At 40.9% G+C, this 6,000-nt stretch overlaps 1 pseudogene; it reads left to right on the top strand.

The window, feature by feature from the left end:
- Positions 1 to 2,707: 2,707 nt before the first annotated feature.
- Positions 2,708 to 3,506, top strand: LOC129077768 (40S ribosomal protein S4, X isoform-like; annotated as a pseudogene).
- The last annotated feature ends 2,494 nt before the right edge of the window (positions 3,507 to 6,000 follow it).

Genomic DNA, 6,000 nt, shown 5'->3' on the forward strand with positions numbered 1-6,000 from the left:
TAATATATTATTGCCCTTTATCCTTCTAACATTTATATAAGGCAGATCAAGGGCAGATTTCATTATATCTTTTAGGTATGGATTATATCAATTTTGTGAATTACATGCAGTAGGTCTGAGGATCTAAGAGTCTCATTCAGTTTTTGCTTGAGGTCTTCAGCTATTATAAACAATGCTATGGTACTTAAATGCAGTGTCTGTACATGTACAAAACCTTGACTGTAATCAATCTTAGTGAAAGAAGCCTTCAGGCCTACTCCCAGTTATCTCAGCCCTTACACAGGCCCTCTAACCTTGAAAAACTTGATAGGCCACTGCAATTGGTCAGCCCTGTGGCGATGATGCTAACGTCAAGACTTTTGCAAGAGAAAATACTGATCCCTGACCCTATCATTTCTAGATAAGAGAGGAGTTCTTAACCAACATATTTAAAATTATAGTTCTGTGAAGCAGTTAGCCAAAACATTGTGCTTCTTATTTGCCTTTTAAAAATTCCTTTCTACTGGAAGGGGGCAGAGTAGCCCCATTTTCTTCAATATTCCTTTTTTATGTCCTTTACAGAAGCACAAGAGGCTGCTTTTATCTATATTTTCAATGAATGTCAATAACTGAAAAAGTCACTTCACAGAAATGCTATAGGAAGAATCATAAGGGAGTGCCCAACAGAAAGCCAGTGCTCAATACACATTCAGATAATTGATTAATGGCCTTTCTTGGGTTAGTGGCATAGACAGGAAATGACCTGGATGACCATGAGGACTGCCTGTTGTTTGCTGGTCACACTGTGATTGTTTAAACGTGCTTTGTTCAGATTACTGCAGCACAAAAGATGTGATGACCCTTCTCCAGTGAGTCAGGGGGCCCTGTCTCTGTAGGAGAGCAAAAGGAGATAAAGCAGACATCCCATGCTGGTCTTTTGTATGGCAACAGGAGTGTTTGGGTATTGCTGTGTTTTGATGACTCAGTGGTGAGTCAGTTTTAAAGTTCTGTAAAAGGCCTTGTTCAGCTCAGACAGGATTGAGAGATGAGCTCATCCAGTGGCTTACCCAATAGTGTGTGACACGGTCAGACAATTGGTGATTTAAAAGTATACATGGAAAAACACACCAGCCGGGATGAACTAGTTCCCAAAGGCAAAAATCAGCCTTACTTGGCAGCCATCTACTGAGTGCCTATTCTGTTCAAGCTCCGTCTGTGTCCTACCCCCTCCTCATCACACAGGTCAGAATATGAGAAATGCGCTAAGTACTACAAAGAGCCGGGTGCTTTTCGAGGGCGCTAGGGAAGGCACAGTGCCAGGGCAAGGGTAGGCACTGAGCCAGGTGCTTTGCATATTTATCTAATCTTTACAGAACCCTTCAAGAGAGGTATTTTTATATTCACATTTTACAGATGAAGAAAATGAAACACAGATCGGCCCGCATCACACAAGTCATGGAGCTAGTATTTACTGAGACTATATTTCTAAGACTGTTACTACTGGCTTAAACACACGCTCTTTCTACCCTAGCAAGAATGGAATAAGGTCAGGGTGAGAACTAGGGGAGACGTGATGAAGGCAGGGTCACTGGACCCACCTGGTGGGCTACATATGTTATGCAGTGTGATGCTCAAGTCCTCTGGACAGAAGGGCACACAGCTCGTATGGTATGAATGAGGGAAGTGGGATCCAGAGAGAGACAGACTTGCACCTTTACTTTGTTGTTTTACCATAAAACCCACTTGTATTTTAAATTCTAAAAATCAAGAGGAAAGTTCACAAAGACTGATACTATCCCTTGTGGCAAAGGGCCTGGGGAAATGCATTCTTACATACTGTGGGGGTGGCTGTAAATGGATACTATTTTTAAAAGATTGTTTTGATGCTTTCTGGTAAAATTTAAGTTTTGACACTCTTTGACCTAGTAATTCCACTAAAACATGTGCACAGGTTTGTAAAAATGAGTAAAAGACTGTTTATCACTGTATTAATTTATTCAGTAAATACTTAATGAGGTTCTCCTGCAGGTCTGGCACCCCTGTGTGCTTTAGGAACACAGCAGTGAAACAAAATAAAATTTTTACTTTTTAAAAACTTTTTATCTATTGATTTTAGAGAAAGAGGGGAGAAGGGAGGAAGAAAGAGAAATATCAATTCTGTTGTTCCACTCATTTATGCGTTCATTGGTTGATTCTTATATGTGCCCTGACCAGGGATTGAACCCACAACCTTGGCCTACAGGGACAATGCTCTAACTGAGCTACCCAGCCAGGGCATATTTAAGTTTTACTTAAATGAAACTTTTGATGAATACAGAAAATACATAAATAAACAAATATACACAAAATATAAGTTGTGATAAATTCTATCAAAGAAATGAAAGGGATTAAGAAATGGTAGAGGGTTGGAGCGAAGTGCTATTTTAAAAAGTGTGATCTAGGAAGGCCTTTCTGGAGAGGTGCCATTTGAGCAGGAACCAGAATGAAGTAGGGAATCAGCCAAATGGAGAGTTGAAGAAGAGTATTCTAGGCATTGCTTATAATACCAAAAATCGGAAGCCACATGTATGTCCATTAAATACTAAGTAACCACAGTTTACGATATAATGAGACAGAACTATATGTACAAAATGAAATGATACCTAAGATACAATGAAAAAAAGTTGCAAAACTCTATAGTGACTCTGTTAAAAAATAAGAATAAGCTCTTTCCTTGCCTAGCACAGCCATGGTCCGTGGTCCCAAGGAGCACCTGAAGCATGTAGCAGCTCCAAAGCATTCGATGCTGGATAAACTGACTGGTATGTTTGCTCCTCCACCATCTACCAGTCCCCATAAGCTGAGGGAATGTCTCCCTCTCATCATTTTCCTAAGGAACAGACTTAAATATGCCCTGACAGGAGATGAAGGAAAGAAGATCTGCATGCAGCCATTTCTAAAGATCAATGACAGGGTCCCAACTGATACAGCCTACCCTGCTGGTTTTATGGATGCGATCAGCATTGACAAGGCTGGAGAGAGTTTCCGTCTGATCTGTAACACCAAGGGTCTCTTTGCTGCTCATTGTATTACACCTGAGGCCAAGTACAAGTTGTGCAAAGTGAGGAAGATCTTTGTGAGCCCAAAAGGAATTCTTTATCTGTAACCCATGATACTCTCACACCATCTGCTACCCTGGTCCCCTCATCAAGGTGAACGACACCATCGGGTTGATTTGGAGACTGGCAAAATTACTGATTTCATCAAGTTTGACCCTGGTAACTTGTATATGGTGACTGGAGGTGCTAACCTGGGAAGAACTGACACGATAACCAACAGAAAGAGACACCCTGGTTCACTTGATGTAGTTCATGTGGAATATGCCAATGGCATCAATTTGCCACCCAGTTCTCCAACATGTTTGTTATTGGCAAAGGCAAGAAACCATGATTTCCCTTCCCCATGGGAAGGGTATTGGCCTCAACGTTGCTGAAAAGGGAGACAAGAGACTGGCAGCCAAACGGAACAGTGGGTGAAATGGGTCCTAGATAGCATGATTGGAAGAGTTTTTGTACCTAATTAAAGATAATATGGCATTAAAAAAATAAAAAGAAGAAAAGTAACCTAAAGCAAATATATTTACCAAAAGAAGATATCTGGAGAAATACACAAAACTGTCAAAAACAAAACAAAACAAAACAAAATTCTCACTTCTGCCCTGGCTGGTGTGGCTCAGTGGGTTGAGCGCCAGCCTGCAAATCGAATGCCTGGGTTGCAGGCCAGGTCCCCAGTGCGGGGCATGTAAGAGGCAACTGAGGTTTATCTCCTCTCTTTCTCCCTCCTTCCCCCCTCTCTGAAAAATAAATAAAATCTTTTTTTTAAAAAACAAAAACTTCACTTCTAAGAGTTATTTTATGGATTGAATGAGAGAACAAGTCAAAGTGCCAAGGTGCTGAGTGAGGAGACAGCCAGAAGGAAGGCCTTATCGCTGTCTCTAAAACAGAATAGGGCAGACAGAAGTATGACAAGCCTGGAAGACCCATACCCTTGCCTTTTCTGACATACTTGGAGCTCTCTTTTCAGGTCACCGATGCCTGAGCCCTTTTTCCCTTTCTGTGCTTCTCCACACCCCTATCTTCCTCCTCTGGCTTCGCTCTTGGGAAAAAAGACTGTGTTTCTGTTTTCTTAGCCTGGATACTTCATCTGGACTGGTCTTACTGCCCGTCTCAGACGGCAGGCAGCTTTGTGCTCTGGGTGCAGCCTGTGGTGAGGTGCTGATAAGGAACAAGTCTTCCAGGATTCTTCTAATTTATTTTTTTTAAAGATCTTATTTATTTATTTTTAGACAGGAGAAGGGAGGAAGAGAGAGAGAAAGAAACATCAATGTGTGGTTGCATCTCGCGCACCCCCGCTGGGAACCTGGCCCACAACCCAGGCATGTGCTCTGACTGGGAATCGAACTTGGTGACCCTTTGCTTTGCAGTCCTGCGCTCAATCCACTGGGCCACATCGGCCAGGGCTCTTCTAATTTATTATATGTTCCTTTCTTTAAAAAGAAAATTTTGTGACCCTTGTTTGGTAGCTTAGTTGGTTAGAGCATCATCCCTATATGCCAAGGTTGTGGGTTTAATCCCTGGTCAGGGCACATAAAAGAGTCAGCCAATGAATGCATGAATAAGTGGAACAACAAAGCAATGTTTCTTTCTCCCTCCCTCTCTCTGTAAAAAAAATAATTTTAAAAAGTTTTTGTAATTAAAAAAATTTTTTTATAGATTTTATTTATTTATTTTTAGAGAGAGGGGAAGGGAAGGAGAAAGAGAGAGGAAAGCTTTGATGTGCAAGAGATACATTGATCAGTTGCCCCTCGGTCACCGAGCAGAAGCCAGGCCTGCAACCCAGGCCTGTGTCCTGACTGGGAATCGTACTAGTGGCTTTTTGGTTTGCAGGCTGGCACCCAATCCACTGAGCTGCACCAGACAGGGCTGTAATTTTTAAATTACAGTTGACAATATTATATTAGTTTCAAGTATACGGCATATAATGTACCCGAATGATCCTCCCAATAAGTCTAATAACCACCTGGCACCATGCACGGTTATTACAATACTATTAACTATATACCCTATGCTGTACTTTACAGCCCCATGACTATTTTGTGACTGTCATTTATATTTCTTAATCCCTTCACCTTTTTCATTCGGCCCCCATCTCCCTCCCATCTGCAACCGTCAGTTAGTTCTCTGTCTCTATGAGTTTATTTCTGTTTTGTTTGTTCTTTAGATTTCACATATAAGTGAAATCATATGGTATTTGACTTTCTCTGTCTGACTTACTTCATTTTTCATAATACTCTCTAAGTGCATCCATGTTGTCACAAGTAGTACAATTTCATTCTTTTCGTGGCTAAGCAATATTCCATTGCATATATATACCACTTCTCTATTCGTTTGTCTGTCAGTGGATGCTTAGATTGTATCCATATCTTGGCTATTGTAAACAATGTTGCAATAAACATAGGGATGCACTTATTTTTTATAGGCTCACTTCTAAGTGCGAAAGAAAAGGCTTCATCCCTGGTTATCAGCTTCAGAATGTTAACTGAGCTAGGAGTTTTGTTTGGGAGATAGGACTGATCATACACCTTCTTGCCAGTGTTGACAGAATCACATGTCTCTTTCAAGCCTTTTGAAACAGCCAAGCCTTAAGTGCTTGGTGTTCACCCCCACTGCCCCCCATCACTGCCCAGCTCTGCTGACTTCCAGGGCCCTGTGTGTCCATATGCTTCTCTACCAGTTGCTGGAAATAACATAAGACTACAGAAGGATGGCCAGTGTAAAATAAATACACATAAAAATTCTGTGCTCTTATACTATTTATAACAATTTTTCCATTGATTATTTTGGATTTCAATGTAGGCAGTCATATAATTTATAATTCTCTCCTTCTTCCAGAATTTATGACTCTTACTTTGTTTTATTGTCTAATTGCATTAACTAGCACAGAACAACAATAAAAAAAAAAATAGGAGAGATGTTCAGTGGC

Source organism: Pteronotus mesoamericanus, unplaced genomic scaffold, assembly GCF_021234165.1.
Source record: "Pteronotus mesoamericanus isolate MK-2021 breed Mesoamerican mustached bat unplaced genomic scaffold, CSHL_Meso_final contig_1189, whole genome shotgun sequence".
Taxonomy (NCBI): domain Eukaryota; kingdom Metazoa; phylum Chordata; class Mammalia; order Chiroptera; family Mormoopidae; genus Pteronotus; species Pteronotus mesoamericanus.